This window comes from Calidris pugnax, unplaced genomic scaffold, assembly GCF_001431845.1.
Source record: "Calidris pugnax isolate Ruff unplaced genomic scaffold, ASM143184v1 scaffold145, whole genome shotgun sequence".
NCBI classification, from domain to species: Eukaryota; Metazoa; Chordata; class Aves; order Charadriiformes; family Scolopacidae; genus Calidris; species Calidris pugnax.
Genome location: NW_015090939.1, coordinates 594179 through 612945, shown reverse-complemented (window position 1 = coordinate 612945; position 18767 = coordinate 594179). Strand labels below are relative to the sequence as shown.

The following is an 18767-nucleotide window of genomic DNA, read 5'->3' as shown; positions in this document are numbered from 1 at the left end:
CCTTTGGAGGTCCCTTCTGGCCTGGGCAATTCTATGATTCTATGCTGTGTTGATTTTTGAGGGAAGAAATGTGGCTGGGGAAGCAGAGAGGTTACCATAACCCTGTCCCTGCGCAGCACTCCGAACGGCGCGAAGGTTGAAGGAGGGAGCTCAAAGATCCACGGTGAGCACAGGGAAAACCTTATTTGGAAATGCAGAGATTTAAAGACAGGGAAAGGATAAGGATGGGAACAAAACGCACAGAATCCCAGCCTTTCAATTCGACCACCTGAAAAGGCCCTTTTTCAGAAAAAAAGGAGAGGGGCTTAAAGCTGTCCTCTCTTTAAAAGATTTCGTAAAGTAGTTCTTCTGAAGGGGAGAGGAGAGGTGCTGGGGGATGGAACTGGGGGTCAGGGGACACAGGTACCACCCTGCCATGGGCAAGAGCAGCAGAAAGAAGTCACTTTTAGTCTGGGACATCTTCTGGCTGATCCCATTCAACCCCTTTTTTTCATGACTAAGTGCGCATCACTCGAAAAACAGCGATAGGGGAGAGCTCAGGGCAGCTTTTTGGAAAGAAGAGCCCAAAGCAGACAACTGGTCTCCTTCAACCCTCACACTGGGGTCTTGTAGGGGCTTCCTATCTGGAGAGCAGACGTGCTCATGGAGGCTGGGAAATGAGGAGGGAGAAGAGGTGGCCAACTCCGTGTTGTATATCGAGCCTGCTGCCATGAGTTTCTCATCCTTTACTTCCAAAATGCTTCTTACCCAGCTTTGCCAGGTGCTTCGCAGCAGGGAAGAAGGTCCTTTGTCTTAATATTGCCCAGGAGCCATTTTTGGGGAGAAAAAAAAATGCAGAAGTATTTCGAGCCTGCTGCCATGAGTTTCTCATCCTTTACTTCCAAAATGCTTCTTACCCAGCTTTACCAGGTGCTTCGCAGCAGGGAAGAAGGTGCTTTGTGAACACAGGGTCTTAATATTGCCCAGGAGCCATTTTTGGGGAGAAAAAAAAATGCAGAAGATAAAATTTTAAAGGATCTCACAAACACACACACGCACACAAAAATAATAATAAAAAAGCAGGAGAAAACTGCCGGACTAAACAAGGAAATGAATTCCCCTAATTACCACAAGATGCTCCCCAAGTCTGACAGTATCTCTTGGAGCAGATGTGTTCAAATAATATTTCCTCAGCCTCCAGCCTTGCGTGGGCAGATTCCAGCACCAGCCACTAATGTTAAAAAGTACCTAATGAGCATCGACGTTCAGAAACCGCCTTGGCTTTGGGTGTCTGCATTTTTTTCCCATCCTTCAGGCCAAGTGGCAAACATTTTGTTGGTATTATTCACATCAGAAAGTGCTTTTTTTTAAAAAAAAAAACAAAAAACCCAACCCAAACCACTAAAATCTGGATCCATGAAAGCAATTGCTAGAAAGGAAGGACTGGAGCCCTTGAAGTTTTTCTTGAAGCAGAGTTAAGTGCAAAGGGGCAGGTCTGAGGTTTTTCCAGCAGTGACAGCAAAGGCTGCCTGCCTTGCTCAGCCGTTATTTAGGGATGAAGGATTATACACACGCTCACACGTAGATCCCAGGCAGGTTTCTCTCCCTCATTTTCCACGTGATTGGCCGTACTGGAAACGCTGCACAGCTCCTTGGAGCTCTGTCTTCCCCCCCATCCACAGGCGAGCCTGCAGCTGCAGAAACGCGGCGGAGAAAACCATGCCAAGTTTTTTCCCCCCTCTCTGCTTCCCTTGCTGTCCAAAGATCTCAGAGATTTTGTAGCAAGGACAAACGGGCTGAATTCTGCCATCCCTTGCCCCCCACCCCCTGCAGTGTTCTATAGCTCCTCCACAAATGTTTAAGTGGAGATCATGAAAAGATCTTTTAAAGAACGACTTCACAAGAGTCTTATTTCCATTTCCTTCTCCCCTCTCTCCTTCTCTTCTCAGTAATCCACGTTTACGCTCCAAAACGACTGCTTTAATTAGACAATGATTGCTTTAAACGGGAAAAAAAAAAAATAAATGTACTGGAATGAGGGGGGCTCTGGGAAAATCAGCTAGATGGCCTTTGGAGGTCCCTTCTGGCCTGGGCAATTCTATGATTCTATGCTGTGTTGATTTTTGAGGGAAGAAATGTGGCTGGGGAAGCAGAGAGGTTACCATAACCCTGTCCCTGCGCAGCACTCCCTGGCCTGGGCAATTCTATGATTCTATCATTCTATGATTCATAACCCTGTCCCTGTGCAGCGCTCTGAACGGCGCGAAGGTTGAAGGAGGGAGCTCAGAGATCCACGGTGAGCACAGGGAAAACCTTATTTGGAAATGCAGAGATTTAAAGACAGGGAAAGGATAAGGATGGGAACAAAACGCACAGAATCCCAGCCTTTCAATTCGACCACCTGAAAAGGCCCTTTTTCAGAGAAAAAGGAGAGGGGCTTAAAGCTGTCCTCTCTTTAAAAGATTTCGTAAAGTAGTTCTTCTGAAGGGGAGAGGAGAGGTGCTGGGGGATGGAATTGGGGGTCAGGGGAACACAGGTACCACCCTGCCATGGGCAAGAGCAGCAGAAAGAAGTCACTTTTAGTCTGGGACATCTTCTGGCTGATCCCATTCAACCCCTTTTTTTCATGACTAAGTGCGCATCACTCGAAAAACAGCGATAGGGGAGAGCTCAGGGCAGCTTTTTGGAAAGAAGAGCCCAAAGCAGACAACTGGTCTCCTTCAACCCTCACACTGGGGTCTTGTAGGGGCTTCCTATCTGGAGAGCAGACGTGCTCATGGAGGCTGGGAAATGAGGAGGGAGAAGAGGTGGCCAACTCTGTGTTGTATTTCGAGCCTGCTGCCATGAGTTTCTCATCCTTTACTTCCAAAATGCTTCTTACCCAGCTTTACCAGGTGCTTCGCAGCAGGGAAGAAGGTGCTTTGTGAACACAGGGTCTTAATATTGCCCAGGAGCCATTTTTGGGGAGAAAAAAAAATGCAGAAGATAAAATTTTAAAGGATCTCACAAACACACACACGCACACAAAAATAATAATAAAAAAGCAGGAGAAAACTGCCGGACTAAACAAGGAAATGAATTCCCCTAATTACCACAAGATGCTCCCCAAGTCTGACAGTATCTCTTGGAGCAGATGTGTTCAAATAATATTTCCTCAGCCTCCAGCCTTGCGTGGGCAGATTCCAGCACCAGCCACTAATGTTAAAAAGTACCTAATGAGCATCGACGTTCAGAAACCGCCTTGGCTTTGGGTGTCTGCATTTTTTTCCCATCCTCCAGGCCAAGTGGCAAACATTTTGTTGGTATTATTCACATCAGAAAGTGCTTTTTTTTAAAAAAAAAAACAAAAAACCCAACCCAAACCACTAAAATCTGGATCCATGAAAGCAATTGCTAGAAAGGAAGGACTGGAGCCCTTGAAGTTTTTCTTGAAGCAGAGTTAAGTGCAAAGGGGCAGGTCTGAGGTTTTTCCAGCAGTGACAGCAAAGGCTGCCTGCCTTGCTCAGCCGTTATTTAGGGATGAAGGATTATACACACGCTCACACGTAGATCCCAGGCAGGTTTCTCTCCCTCATTTTCCACGTGATTGGCCGTACTGGAAACGCTGCACAGCTCCTTGGAGCTCTGTCTTCCCCCCCATCCACAGGCGAGCCTGCAGCTGCAGAAACGCGGCGGAGAAAACCATGCCAAGTTTTTTCCCCCCTCTCTGCTTCCCTTGCTGTCCAAAGATCTCAGAGATTTTGTAGCAAGGACAAACGGGCTGAATTCTGCCATCCCTTGCCCCCCACCCCCTGCAGTGTTCTATAGCTCCTCCACAAATGTTTAAGTGGAGATCATGAAAAGATCTTTTAAAGAACGACTTCACAAGAGTCTTATTTCCATTTCCTTCTCCCTTCTCTCCTTCTCTTCTCAGTAATCCACGTTTACGCTCCAAAACGACTGCTTTAATTAGACAATGATTGCTTTAAACGGGAAAAAAAAAAAATAAATGTACTGGAATGAGGGGGGCTCTGGGAAAATCAGCTTTGGTGCTGTGACAGGCACCTGACCTCTCAGCAGAGTGATGCCCTCGCAGGGCTCCGTGAGGACAGAGATGGGAGAGCTTCTTGGAAGAGCTGGGAAGTCAGCAATGCTACTTGAAACCTCGCCAGCTGATCCTTCAAAGGGTGAGGGAAGGTCCCCACAGCCCTGCACCGACAGCAGGTACCTTCCCTGCTTGTTCCCAGCTCCGTTTCCCAATCCAAGATCTTGTCCTCCTCGGGGGCCCCCCTCTCTCCATCCTCTTCATTTCTGAACGGGCTCCAAGGTTGATTTCCTGCGTGTTTGAATAGGACCAGCTTGACACAGCCTGCCTTGGGATGAAATCACCAACTTGGCTTGCCTTCTGTCTGAAAAACAAATCCTTCTGCAGGGCTTTCATCTAGCAAAAAGGACAAGGATTCTGAAACGCAGGCGAGGCCCTTGCCAAGTTCCTGTGAACTGCTGCCTGAGCGAGGCTCATGTTTGCTGTGTGTTTAGCTCAGCTTTCATAAAGGCACCTTAGCTGAGATTTTTACACTTAAAATAATCAATGAGCCTCCTCCTGTTTGGTAGCTCAAAATAAGGACAGGTAGGCGAGATGCAGAGAAAGGGCAGGGACAAGCTGTTTTGGAAGAGGAAGGGGAAACCATGGGGAAATCTCCCACCCTGGGTGAGCTCGGAGGAAGGGAAAGCAAGACACCAGCCTCGAAGGGAGAGGACCTTCTTCCACCATCAAATCTTCCAGGGCGGTTATGTTGTGATGGGAATAATGTCTTCTGGGACATCTGGGCTTCAGCTTTCGAATAATTCTGCAGAAAATGGTTTGGGGACAGGGCTTCTAGGACAGTCCTCAAATTTGACAAGCCATTGGTGGAACGTTCTGGCTGAGGGATGGCAGGCAGTGTTTGCATCCTAAACGAGTACCTATTGTACTTGGTTTGCCCCTAAATCTTGAAACTAGCCCAAGGCCTGCCTCTGCCCTTCCCCAAACCTTCTAATTTCCTTTCCCAGAATGGAAAATAGAGTTTCTGGGGCTGACATGGAAAGGGGTGGAGATGGACATCACACTTCCCTCTCCCCAGCAAAGCTCTGCAGCAGAGAAGTGCAATATCAGAGCTGTGGGCTCAGTGATGAGAATGTTACATGAGGGTCCCTGTTCTCCAGGAGCTTCTCAACCAACATTAGCCCAATTCTCCTCAGCTTAGGTGAAGCTGGACTAGAAAACAAGGCACTACCACCACACCAGGTTGTGAAGGTGTTGCTGGGGACACGCAAGGAGCTACAGGCAAGGCTGGGTGATGTAGCTACTCTGCAGGAGCTTGCACCAATTCCTGCTCACGCTTCTCCTCGCTGGAGGGATGGGGTCTAAAAGCCACCATATGGTTATCATTGGTACCGGAGAAGCATGTGGCCAGGACATGTGGAACTCACATTTTCCTCTGGACCACACTCAGCCTGCACTTGTTTATTGTGGGGGAGGGACTGGAAAAATCATTGACTCACCGTCAGGAACAACACATTTCGAATCTTGAATTGAAAATGACTCCTTTTTGGGTTTTTTTTGTTGTTTTTTGTTGTTTTTTTTTTAACAAAGCTTTTCTGCTGTTGCAGAGGAAGGAGAACAAGTATTGAGTGGGGAAGTTTGGGGGCTGCACAGTGGAAGGGATAGACTGAAGGGACAACTCTTTCTGGTGCTGCTCTAGATATTCTCAGGTTTCTACTCCACCCTTGCTCTAGTCTCTACCTGGTTGAACTCATACAGAAAAATAAAGAGCCCCGCTACCTCTGTTCCTCAAGTCATGTCTGGTTGAGGTTTCGTGGGACTTAGAAATCACAGAATCCCAGAATCTTCTAGGTTGGAAGGGAAAGGTCTCCCCTCAGCCTCCTCTTCTCCAGGCTGAATAACCCCAGCTCCCTCAGCCTCTCCTCATAAGACTTATTCTCCAGACCCCTCACCATCTTTGTTGCCCTTCTCTGGACCCGCTCCAGCACCTCAATGTCTTTTTTATGGTAGGGGGCCCAAAACTGGACACAGTACTCAAGGTGAGGCCTCACCAGTGCCCAGTACAGGGGGACAATCACCTCTCGGGCCCTACTCCCCACGCTGTTCCTGACACAGGCCAGGATGCTGGTGGCTTTCTTGGCCACCTGGGCACACTGCTGGCTCATGTTCAGCCTCATGTTCAGGTTGGTTGGGATCATCAGACCCTTGGGATCATCGAGTCCAACCATCTACCCTACTCTACCAAGTTCTTCCCTACACCACATCCCCCTGCATATTGCTGCAAATTCCCTTATTTGTATATTAATGGGTCAGAGACAGTCTTGCCTGCTCTACAACGGAGGAGGAGAATAAGCCTGATGATTCAAGGATTGGAGCATCTCACTTATGAGGAGAGACTGAGAGAGCTGGGACTCTTTAGTCTGGAGAAGAGAAGGCTGAGGGGAGACCTTATCAATGCCTACAAGTATCTCAAGGGAGGGTTGAAGGAGGAGGGAGCCAGACTCTTTTCAGTGTTTCCCAGTGAGAGGACGAGGGGCAACGGGCACAAGTTGGAACAGAAGAGGTTCCACTCAAATATGAGGAGAAACTTCTTCACGGTGAGGGTGGCAGAGCCCTGGGACAGGCTGCCCAGGGAGGGTGTGGAGTCCCCTTCTTTGGAGATTTTCAAGCCCCGCCTGGATGCTCCTGAGTAACATGCTCTGACAAGCTCTAGGCAATCCTGCTTCAGCAGGGGAGTTGGACTAGATGATCTCTATGGTCCCTTCCAACTCTAAAATTCAGTGAAATTCAGTGAAAAATCAAAGACATAAAACGGCTGTGGGCCGAGCTCGCCCAAGAAATTCAGTGAAATTCAGTGAAAAATCAAAGGCATAAAACGGCTGTGGGCGAAAAGTCCTCACCTTTGGGCACCGCTGCCCTCGGCCTCGTGCCACGGCTCAATTCAGCAGCTGCACTTGCCCCTGGTTCAGCAAGGCTTCCCTGAAACGTGTTCTCCTACTCACAAAGCTCCTGCAGATCTAAGATCTGAGCCAAGCTTACGCCTGGATTGTGCTGCATCCAGCTCTGTTTGCCACCACGGATTCGGCCGAGCTCACCCGAGCACGAAAAAGGCTTCCAGTTCTAATTCTCAGCTCCACTTTCTTGCCTCTTCCCCTTCTTCCACTCTCCTTCTGCTGCCGGAAAACACACAAACGATGGAGATTAGCCAGAGCTCAAAGGCCTTTCAAGTGTTTCCCAAAAAGCACGAAACCTCTATTCCTTGCAAGCATCACACCAAGCCCCTTCTCCTTCCACCGCACACACTCTGAGAACAGCCAGTGTCTCACATAACTGAAGGGGTTTCCTGCCCTCAAACCCAACAAACAATGAGATGGTTGAACATCTGGAAGGAACACATGCTTCTCGTTTCAGTGTGTACTTTATGCCACCCAGGGCTGTCGATCCAAGGAGAGAGGGAATCTGGGTTCCTTGGCAGCCCTGAGTCAGGGAGATGTTGGTTCACCAACAGGGAGATGTGCAGTTGGTGTCTCACCACCAAGAAAAGATGAAACAGCCCAGTCCACCTGCTGATGGCAACACACACAGCAAAGACAGGGAGGTTTTTGGAGCACGTGTGGGTAGGACAGAGCCAGGGAGTATCTCAAACCACCACTGGGGTATCTCAAACCACCCGGTTGCTGTTTGAAGACACGTGCTTGGCCCAGCTGATTTTTTTTCTTCAGAAAATCTTCTCTCTCAGCTCACGGCAGGGTGCGTGGAGAACTGACCCACTGGTCCAGCCTGTGGAGTCTCCAAACAGAAAGACTGACACGGGTTTGCAGGTCAACAACAGGGATTAAACCCACAACCATCGACTGCAAAAGAGCCGTCTCTGGGGAACCACCACCGGAGAAGGAGCCTCTTGTCTCCTCTTGCAGACCATGAGCAGAAAGGAACAAAATACACCTTTCTTTTAGTGTGATATCCGAGTGCCCTGCTCAGGCATCACCTTTTCTCTGCCCAAAGAAGCAGGAGCCACTCACTTCATTAAACAGAGACTGAGCATCATAGAATCATAGAATCATTCAGGTTGGAAGAGACCCTTGGGATCATCGAGTCCAACCATCTCCCCTACTCTACAAAGTCCTCCCCTACACCATGTCCCTTAGCACTGCATCTAAATGGCCCTTAAACACAGCCAGGGATGGTGACTCCACCACCTCCCTGGGCAACAGATGATGCCACCAAGGCTGCCAAGCCAAGGTTTCATGGGAAGGAAGCTTTGATCCGGTGCTATTTTCACAGCCCAACCCTTTAAGGTCTCACCTTTGGAGGTGGACAAGTGGGTTCCTACCTGCTGGGTGAGAAAAGGGAGAGCTGAGCTGAGATACCAGCACCAGGAAAGGGAGATGAGGACATCATTGCAAGCACCGCAGCTCTAGGCTGAGCCCCAGAACTCCAAACTGGTGGAAGTTCCCAGTCCAAATCCACAAGGTATTAATCAAGTTCAGTCACTTCCAAGGCAGTCACTGAGCTGCCAAGCAGCAGCGTTGGGAGTTACACAGAGCTAATCCCAGCCTGAGCTTCTTGTGGCATCATAAATTGCCTGTGTCGTCAGTCAGCAGAAACCTGAGATGAAATTCTTTCCTTTGCAGTTAATTATTTCCAAGCCTCTGCAGCCTCAGCCGAACTGGTGAAAGGTGCTGAACTGACAAGCCCTGGAGAAACAGGCTTCCCCTGTGTCCACGGCGGTGAGGGCTTCAACCTGCCCTGCTCCAGACCTCGTGCTCCAGCTGGACGACTCTTCTTTTCCTACCAACCCAGCAGCTCTGCTTGCGTGCCCCCCGAAAAACCACAGCCTCAGACCTTCTGGCTCTTACTGGCAGGGCCAAACCCCATGTGAATTTTCACCCCATGGATCTGGCAGCCCTCTGAGGGCAAAGCAGCCTCCTCCAGACCCCATGCTGACGTTTCCTCCTGGCCAGGTGCAAATCTTCTTTGGGCTGGCCTGGCGCCCAACCAGACCGGCATGTTTTGCAGCGTTTTCGCCCTCCTAGCAGACAGTGTTTTTCAATATTTTGCATTAAATCTTCTGCTGTATTTGATTAGCCCGCAGCAGCTGTTTTCCACTCTTCACAACAAATCATAAATCTATAAGCTCATGGGTGAGAGACTGTCTGTGCAGAATGAGGGTGTCTGAGGAACCGTGTGGCTGAGCAGCCCTGTACCTGAAAACAGGCTTGAGTGAGAAAGAGAAAATCAATAAACCCTCCTAGATAATCAAGTTTGAATCTACACTGGAGGCCGCACGGTTACACAGGGTGGTTTATGCTTCCTTGTATATGCCTGTGTGTAAGAATTCCCACTTGGATATGCAGACAAATTTGTGTAATTCGTTAAATGAGTGTTTCGTAGTGAGAACATGAGAATCGATGTTCATAAACGCTTGATTGAGTGTGAGCTCATGGGTGGGAGCTTCTAGGAAGTTTTAGCACAAGCACGTGTGGCCAGCAGGTCAAGGGAGGTCATTCTCCCCCTCTACTCTGCACTGGTGAAGCCACAACTGGAATCCTGCGTCCAGTTCTGGGCTCCCCAGTTCAAGAGGGACAGGGAACTACTGGAGAGAGTCCAGCGTAGGGCAACAAAGATGATTCAAGGACTGGAGCATCTCCCTTATGAGGAGAGACTGAGAGAGCTGGGACTCTTTAGTCTGGAGAAGAGAAGGCTGAGGGGAGACCTTATCAATGCCTACAAGTATCTCAAGGGAGGGTTGAAGGAGGAGGGAACCAGACTCTTTTCAGTGGTTCCCAGTGACAGGACGAGAGGAAATGGGCACAAACTTGAATATAAGAAGTTCCACCCAAAAATGTGAGGAGGAACTTCTTTACTTTGAGGGTGGCAGAGCCCTGGAACAGGCTGCCCAGGGAGGTCGTGGAGTCCCCTTCTTTGGAGATTTTCAAGCCCCACCTGGATGCTCCTGAGTAACATGCTCTGACAAGCTCTAGGCAATCCTGCTTTGGCAGGGGAGTTGGACTAGATGATCTCTACGGTCCCTTCCAACTCTAAAAATTCAGTGAAATTCAGTGAAACTCACCAGCATGGGAATATCCGAGCACAGGTAAGGAAGAGTTATGGAGCCCTGATGCTCCCGTGCACAAAACCACGAGTCCATGTGCACTCAGGTTTGGGATTGTGTGTACTCAAGTCAAAAACTGCTCGTTGAGAGGCCAAGATCTCCTGTCCCGTGGCCAATTCAGATAAGGAGAGCAAACGGCTGGAAGAGAAGGGAGGGGAAACAGCTACATACATTTTAAAAAAAAAAAAAAAAAAAAAAAAGGCGTTATTCAAAGACTATAAAAGGCAAAAGTTTGGATGAAGGAGAAGAGAGAGGGTTGCCAAGTCATTACAAAAAAAAAAAAAAAAAAAAAAAAAAGAAGAAGAAGAAGGAGCAAGCTGCTGCCAGGTCTTGGCACGTGTGCTTTTACTTGTATAAATCAGTCACTCTAGACCTATGGTAGTTCTTGCTGACAAGCTGTCAAGCTCCTTGGCTGGGGGAATAGGGCATGTGCTTTACATGCACTTACAGAATAGTAAACTGTTATTAAAAGTGGGAAAAAAAAAAAAAAAACACCAAAAAACCACCCAACCAACAAAACCCAGTCTGATTTACTTGTGGTTTTGCCTGCTTGGCTGGATTATCACAGAACAAATTCACTCGACTGCTCGCATGGAAAACTACAGGCTAACCCCCCCCGGAAGCACTTGACCTCTTAAGGGGATAGGCAGAATTTCACTGAATTTCACTGAATTTTAGAGTTGGAAGGGACCATAGAGATCATCTAGTCCAACTCCCCTGCTGAAGCAGGATTGCCTAGAGCTTGTCAGAGCATGTTACTCAGGAGCATCCAGGTGGGGCTTGAAAATCTCCAAAGAAGGGGACGCCACAACCTGTTCCAGGGCTCTGTCACCCTCACCGTGAAGAAGTTTCTCCTCATATTTGAGTGGAACCTCTTCTGTTCCAACTTGTGCCCGTTGCCCCTCGTCCTCTCACTGGGAACCACTGAAAAGAGTCTGGTTCCCTCCTCCTTCAACCCTCCCTTGAGATACTTGTCAGCATTGATAAGGTCCCCCCTCAGCCTTCTCTTCTCCAGACTAAAGAGTCCCAGCTCTCTCAGTCTCTCCTCATAAGGGAGATGCTCCAGTCCTTGAAGCAAAACATCTCCAAGAACGGGAAACCTTAAATGAAGAAAGAGGCCAAAGACAGCAAAAATGCTTGGGGGGGGTGGTTCAAACAGCCCAAAGCACTGAGGGACGTGGTTCTCCTGTGCTTCGAGCAGGACAAGAGACCTGTGAAGGTCCCAGAGATGTTCAGGAGATGGGGAATGGACCTCCAGGCAGGCTTAGGTCAGGGTTGGGACGGGGCCCATCACTACCTAAAACCCAGACAGAGAAAAATGCCCAAGCTCAGTTGGCAGCCAACGGACCCAGAGCTGCCCCGGGGGGTGGTGAAGAAGGGAGGAAAGCTCCCGTTTTGGATGACGAGGGAAGCGGGGAGACATCTCGCAGGGCAAGCAAGAAAGGGCTTTAGCCAGGAAAAGATAGGAAGGATGGATGCTCAGCTTAGGGGAGGAAAGGGGAGTTAAAAGCAGAAACGCCAAAAAAGGATTTAGAGAGCTGTTGCACGGAGAGAATAAATAGATAATTGTCTGAGGAAAACCTGACCAGACTAGTTCTCTCGGTATTGACTTTGCAGGGAAGCGCAGCCTCGTCGCTGCCGTCCCACGTCCTGGGGAATTCACCCCATTTTATCACGTGGAGAGCTGCATGAAGGCACATACCTACACAAATATATGCACCTATATAAACCCCAGCACCTACATAAACCCCAGCACCTACATAAACCCCAGCACCTATAAAAACACGGGCACGCACCTGGCCAGAGGCTCTGCCCACCTCACTTCACCGAAACACCCCGTGGCCACATCCCACCTCCCATCCCGAACCCCTCAGCCTTCCCAAGATGGGTTTTTTCCCAGTCTATCCCACAGAAGATGCCATCTCCTTTTGGACACGGCACTCCCGCTGCCCAAAATCCACCCGCCAGGATTTTAGGAAAGGCGCTCGTCGGGCTATTCCACCCGACAGGAATAAAAAGTGAAACCCAACAAAAATAGGGAATTTTACGGTGCTGTTTGGCAGCAAAGCTTCCAAAACTAGCTTTGGCTGGAACACAGAGTTGGATCATGCTGATCCAGGAGCCACAAAACACAGAGAGCATCCCTTTTGGAAGAGATTTGAGCTTTTCTGAGCGACTTTTACTGTATTCCTCAGTTTATGGGGCATAACCCATGTAACCTGTTCTGATCAGTCCCTCTCTGAGTTTTACTGATTATTTGTTGAAGGCACGTTTGGAGGAAAATGCTTGTAAAATGAAAACAGAACTATTTAACAAAAAATAACCGTCTGCTAACAAAACAAACCCCAACAACCTCAATCTCAGCCCAGTTTGAGAGGCTACTCAAGCACGCAAGCAGACAAAATTCCAGTAATAATCCCACCACTAATTCACAGGGAGCACGAGTTCTTCAGGACGCGGACCGGGGATAGAACGAGGGGAAAAAAAAATGGAGAAAATAAGATGTTTGTGGGGATTTGCAAAGCGAAGCCGTAGCCAAATGAAGCACTCAGGGTTGCCAAATCACAGCTCCTGGCCCCAGCTGATGGACTCGTTGCCCTTCTAATGAGGCTTCAACACACGATGGGGACAGCACAAGGGATGCTTTGAAATGGGTTGTGCCTCTGAGGTCTCAGGGTGGATGGTGAGGAGAAGAAGGTCAGGCTTGTGCAAGACTCGTCTGCTAAAGTAGGTCAGTGATCCAACCCCTCCATTTAGGGTTACACGCCTTCCTGATGACTTCAGCATCTAACTGTCTTGACAACACCAGCGAGGAAGCGCCGCTGCCAAAACATTAATGGATCTAGGGCAAAACTCAGCCCCGAGCAGGAAGGCAGCGTAACACCCAGGCACCGTAACCACCTTCAAAACAAGGCTTAACCAGGACCTGAAGCTCATCTAAGCAAACCGAATCGTTAACAAGCATGTCATGTCCCTGGGTGGTCTCTGCAGTTGCACAAAGGTCTGACTCCAACGCGTTCAACAACTTTTCTACATGTTATTGAGGATCAAGCTGCTCTGGGTGAACCTGCTCGGGCAGGGGATTGGACTAGAATCATAGAACCAATCATTTAGGTTGGAAAAGACCCTTGAGATCATCAAGTCCAACCATCAATCCCACTCTACAAAGTTCTCCCCTACACCATATCCTCCAACACCACATCTAAACGACTCTTCAACACATCCAAGGATGGTCACTCAACCACCTCCCTGGGCAGCCTATTCCAACGCCTGACTACTCTTCCTAATGTTCAGTTTAAACCTACCCTGTTGTAGCTTGAAGCCATTCCCTCTTGTCCTATCACTAATTACCTGGGAGAAGAGACCAGCACCAACCTCTCTACAATGTCCTTTCAAGTAGTTGTAGAGAGCGACGAGGTCACCCCTCAGCCTCCTCTTCCTCAAACTAAACAGTCCAGCTCTTTCAAACGTTCTTCGTACGATTTGTTCTGCAGGCTGATCTCCAGAGGTCCCTTCCAACCTCTGTCACTTTGAGAGGCTACTCAAGCACGCAAGCAGACAAAATTCCAGTAATAATCCCACCACTAATTCACAGGGAGCACGAGTTCTTCAGGACGCGGACCGGGGATAGAACGAGGGGAAAAAAAAAAATGGAGAAAATAAGATTTTTGTGGGGATTTGCCCTTCTAATGAGGCTTCAACACACGACGGGGACAGCGCAAGGGGATGCTTTGAAATGGGTTGTGGCGGTTGCCCTTCTAATGAGGCTTCAACACACGATGGGGACAGCACAAGGGATGCTTTGAAATGGGTTGTGCCTCTGAGGTCTCAGGGTGGATGGTGAGGAGAAGAAGGTCAGGCTTGTGCAAGACTCGTCTGCTAAAGTAGGTCAGTGATCCAACCCCTCCATTTAGGGTTACACGCCTTCCTGATGACTTCAGCATCTAACTGTCTTGACAACACCAGCGAGGAAGCGCCGCTGCCAAAACATTAATGGATCTAGGGCAAAACTCAGCCCCGAGCAGGAAGGCAGCGTAACACCCAGGCACCGTAACCACCTTCAAAACAAGGCTTAACCAGGACCTGAAGCTCATCTAAGCAAACCGAATCGTTAACAAGCATGTCATGTCCCTGGGTGGTCTCTGCAGTTGCACAAAGGTCTGACTCCAACGCGTTCAACAACTTTTCTACATGTTATTGAGGATCAAGCTGCTCTGGGTGAACCTGCTCGGGCAGGGGATTGGACTAGAATCATAGAACCTCCCTTTCCTCAGGGCTGCTTTCCAATACCTGCTTTCCAATTGCTGCCCATCTTTTACAGATGGGGACAGTGAGGCACTTGCCCAGGTGATGGGTTGTCCAACGGAGAAGTGGACACCAACCCAAAAACCACAGGCTGTCACTTGGTGGACAGTAACACCATGCACCCAAAGCCCAATCGAACCAAGAAATCCAAGAAGTCGTTAAGTACCATCGTTATCTCCGGTGGTTTACTTTGGTCTTCTTTAAAAGGTGTGGCTGTGAACAAGCCATGAGGCGAGGGGGGGATTAAAGGAAGGGGGAGTAAGAGGTTAATTGGATTCTATTCGGAGGGATTTAAGGTTGGCGGAGTTTTTTTGGTCATAGGGGGACATGTCACTTGTAATGGAGCTAATGAAACACCTCTGGAGACAAAAAACCAACCCAAGCTACGTTCAGAGTTGGCTTAGAGACTTGAAGTTCATTCACCACGAGGTCAGGCAGAGCCGTGACCGCTTTGTTTGAGGACAGTGGGCTGGAAAGGTAACAGCAGAACTGGTTTTACTTTGCAAAATCTGGTTTTTCTCACTCAAGGCTGCTGGACCTAGGGGTAATTAAGCAGATTGTTTTGTTACGGATACTCTTCCAGGACAGGAACCTAAACTCTGCCAATATGCTAATGCAATTTACTGAGTCCAGCTTCAATCCTGCTCTCTAATGATATTATATTCTTTTTCTATAAATAGAACAGGGAGGGCAAGTGTTTTGCTGTGAATACCTGTCCTCCTCGATGCACTTTTCTTGGGGGGTTGTCATCTTCCAGCCCACTTCCTTTTGGTTTCCACAAGTGGAATTAAGGGTTTCTTTTCAAGTCTCCAAAGCCCTGACAAAACCAAACCTCTGCCCCAAAGCCAAACGACCAAACATGACTTGAATGCAAGAAAGGGAGCGTTGGCTTCCCCAGTCCTGCAGTCCTTTTCTGTGTGAAAAACGTTCATGATCCGAAATTACCTCGTCTTCCAAGTCAGGAAGAAAACCTCTAATAGCAAGGTAAATCACAGGGAAAAAAATCAGATATTTTTAGCAGGCAATTTCAAAAACATAGAGGTATTTTGTCAAAACGAACCACCAACTTCATAATGCAAGTTACTTTCTAAATTAAAAAGTCGCAGTGAAAATTAGTTTCCGATTTTGCAGGTTTTACATTCTTGCTTGGGGGATAATTACAATAATCCGGTAATTATCTTTCCAAGGCACTTTTAGAAAACCAAAACTCTACTTCTTCATTCCCCCTGTCTTCCTTCAGGAGTTTAAGAATAAAGTTGGATTTAATGAGAAAAGAAGATAATTACCTGGGAGAAGAGACCAGCACCAACCTCTCTACAATGTCCTTTCAAGTAGTTGTAGAGAGCGACGAGGTCACCCCTCAGCCTCCTCTTCCTCAAACTAAACAGTCCAGCTCTTTCAAACGTTCTTCGTACGATTTGTTCTGCAGGCTGATCTCCAGAGGTCCCTTCCAACCTCTGTCACTTTGTGATCATAGAATCATAGAATCATAGAATTGCCCAGGCCGGAAGGGACCTCCAAAGGCCTCATCTCCAGTCTAAATCTGTTCCCCTCCAGCTTGAAGCCATTGCCCCTCGTCCTGTCACTGCAGGCCTTTCTAAACAGGCTCTCCCCAGCCTTCCTGTAGGCTCCCTTCAGGTACTGGAAGGCTGCTATTAGGTCTCCCCGGAGCCTCCTCTTCTCCAGGCTGAACAACCCCAGCTCCCTCAGCCTGTCCTCGGAGCAGAGGTGCTCCATCCCCCTGATCATCCTTGTGGCCCTCCTCTGGACCCTCTCCATCAGGTCCACGTCCTTCTTATATTGAGGGCTCCAGACCTGCACACAAGACTCCAGGTGAGGTCTCACCAGAGCAGAGCAAAGTGGCAGAATCCCCTCTCTGGACCTGCTGGCAACGCAGCTTTTGATGCAGCCCAGGATGGGATTGGCCTTCTGGGCTGCAAGTGCCCACTGCCTGCTCATGTCCAGCTTCTCCTCCACCAGCACCCCCAAGTCCCTTTCCTCAGGGCTGCTTTCCAATACCTGCTTTCCAATTGCTGCCCATCTTTTACAGATGGGGACAGTGAGGCACTTGCCCAGGTGATGGGTTGTCCAACGGAGAAGTGGACACCAACCCAAAAACCACAGGCTGTCACTTGGTGGACAGTAACACCATGCACCCAAAGCCCAATCGAACCAAGAAATCCAAGAAGTCGTTAAGTACCATCTTTATCTCCAGTGGTTTACTTTGGTCTTCTTTAAAAGGTGTGGCTGTGAACAAGCCATGAGGCGAGGGGGGGATTAAAGGAAGGGGGAGTAAGAGGTTAATTGGATTCTATTCGGAGGGATTTAAGGTTGGCGGAGTTTTTTTGGTCATAGGGGGACATGTCACTTGTAATGGAGCTAATGAAACACCTCTGGAGACAAAAAACCAACCCAAGCTACGTTCAGAGTTGGCTTAGAGACTTGAAGTTCATTCACCACGAGGTCAGGCAGAGCCGTGACCGCTTTGTTTGAGGACAGTGGGCTGGAAAGGTAACAGCAGAACTGGTTTTACTTTGCAAAATCTGGTTTTTCTCACTCAAGGCTGCTGGACCTAGGGGTAATTAAGCAGATTGTTTTGTTACGGATACTCTTCCAGGACAGGAACCTAAACTCTGCCAATATGCTAATGCAATTTACTGAGTCCAGCTTCAATCCTGCTCTCTAATGATATTATATTCTTTTTCTATAAATAGAACAGGGAGGGCAAGTGTTTTGCTGTGAATACCTGTCCTCCTCGATGCACTTTTCTTGGGGGGTTGTCATCTTCCAGCCCACTTCCTTTTGGTTTCCACAAGTGGAATTAAGGGTTTCTTTTCAAGTCTCCAAAGCCCTGACAAAACCAAACCTCTGCCCCAAAGCCAAACGACCAAACATGACTTGAATGCAAGAAAGGGAGCGTTGGCTTCCCCAGTCCTGCAGTCCTTTTCTGTGTGAAAAACGTTCATGATCCGAAATTACCTCGTCTTCCAAGTCAGGAAGAAAACCTCTAATAGCAAGGTAAATCACAGGGAAAAAAATCAGATATTTTTAGCAGGCAATTTCAAAAACATAGAGGTATTTTGTCAAAACGAACCACCAACTTCATAATGCAAGTTACTTTCTAAATTAAAAAGTCGCAGTGAAAATTAGTTTCCGATTTTGCAGGTTTTACATTCTTGCTTGGGGGATAATTACAATAATCCGGTAATTATCTTTCCAAGGCACTTTTAGAAAACCAAAACTCTACTTCTTCATTCCCCCTGTCTTCCTTCAGGAGTTTAAGAATAAAGTTGGATTTAATGAGAAAAGAAGATGGGACTTCACATCCCTGATTAAAAAAACCCGAACACCACAGTAATGATTTTTATGCAGTTGTATAAAAAATATTACGGGCAGGAGGACCTCAGTGTCTGGACACTTACTGTGAACCCTGGGTAAGAGAAAGCCATAAAAGTGGGCAGAATGGCATAAAACACTAACTTACTGCATGAGGAGATGGAGTGAAGACTTAGATCTGCATGGACTGAGATGGTGAGGAGATCCAGGAGGCTGGTTTTTTTACACCCTGGTAAAAGTGATGTTTGTTCAGCAGGAATTGCCTGTTTCTCCTGCTGTAGTTTGATTCTTCCTTCTTCCTACTGAGGTTTGATTCCTCCTTCTCTGGCTTTAGGAAAGAAGACGGATAAGTAGCTGGCAGGTCTACCAGGAGATACCTAGGAAATAGAATGTCTCTGGTTAATTAAGGGATCAAAATAGCCAAGGTGGTGAAGGAGAGGGGTGGGAAATGTGCCTTGGCATGTCAAGAGGGTTGTGTTCCATGCTGTTAGATACTGTGTCTCTCCCAACACCCAGTCCCGAGCCTCTGTGTTGGCCAGCAAACAAAAGAAAGGGTTTTTTTTGGGGGGTTTTGGTTTTTTTTTTTCCAGAGGGTGGGTCCTGCAAAGCCACTTTGAGAGGGGAATCCAGGCTTTCTGGCATCATCGCTAGCAATAAAAGACAAACCCAGATCGTGTGAGATCTGGACAGGCTGGAGAACTGGGCAAGGAAGAACCTCATGAGGTTCAACAAGGAAAAGTGCAGGATCCTGCACCTGGGGAAGAAGAATGTCAGGCACCAATAGAGGTTAGGGGTGGACCTGCTGGAGACAAGCTCTGAAGAAAAGGATCTGGGGATCCTGGTGGACCCTGCGTAGGGCAGAGTGTGGCCAGCAGGTCAAGGGAGGTCATTCTCCCCCTCTGCTCTGCACTGGGGAGGCCACAACTGGAATACTGCGTCCAGTTCTGGGCTCCCCAGTTCAAGAGGGACAGGGAGCTACTGGAGAGAGTCCAGCATAGGGCAACCAAG

At 48.3% G+C, this 18767-nt stretch overlaps 1 long non-coding RNA gene across 1 annotated transcript in view; it reads right to left on the bottom strand.

Annotated features, from left to right (window-relative positions):
- The window catches only part of LOC106893662, a 22836-nt gene that overhangs the window by 2012 nt on the left and 2057 nt on the right, over nt 1-18767 (bottom strand). Inside the window, exon 2 of the long non-coding RNA XR_001413140.1 lies at nt 17908-18136. This is a non-coding gene — a long non-coding RNA (uncharacterized LOC106893662). The remainder of the gene's footprint in view (nt 1-17907; nt 18137-18767) is intronic.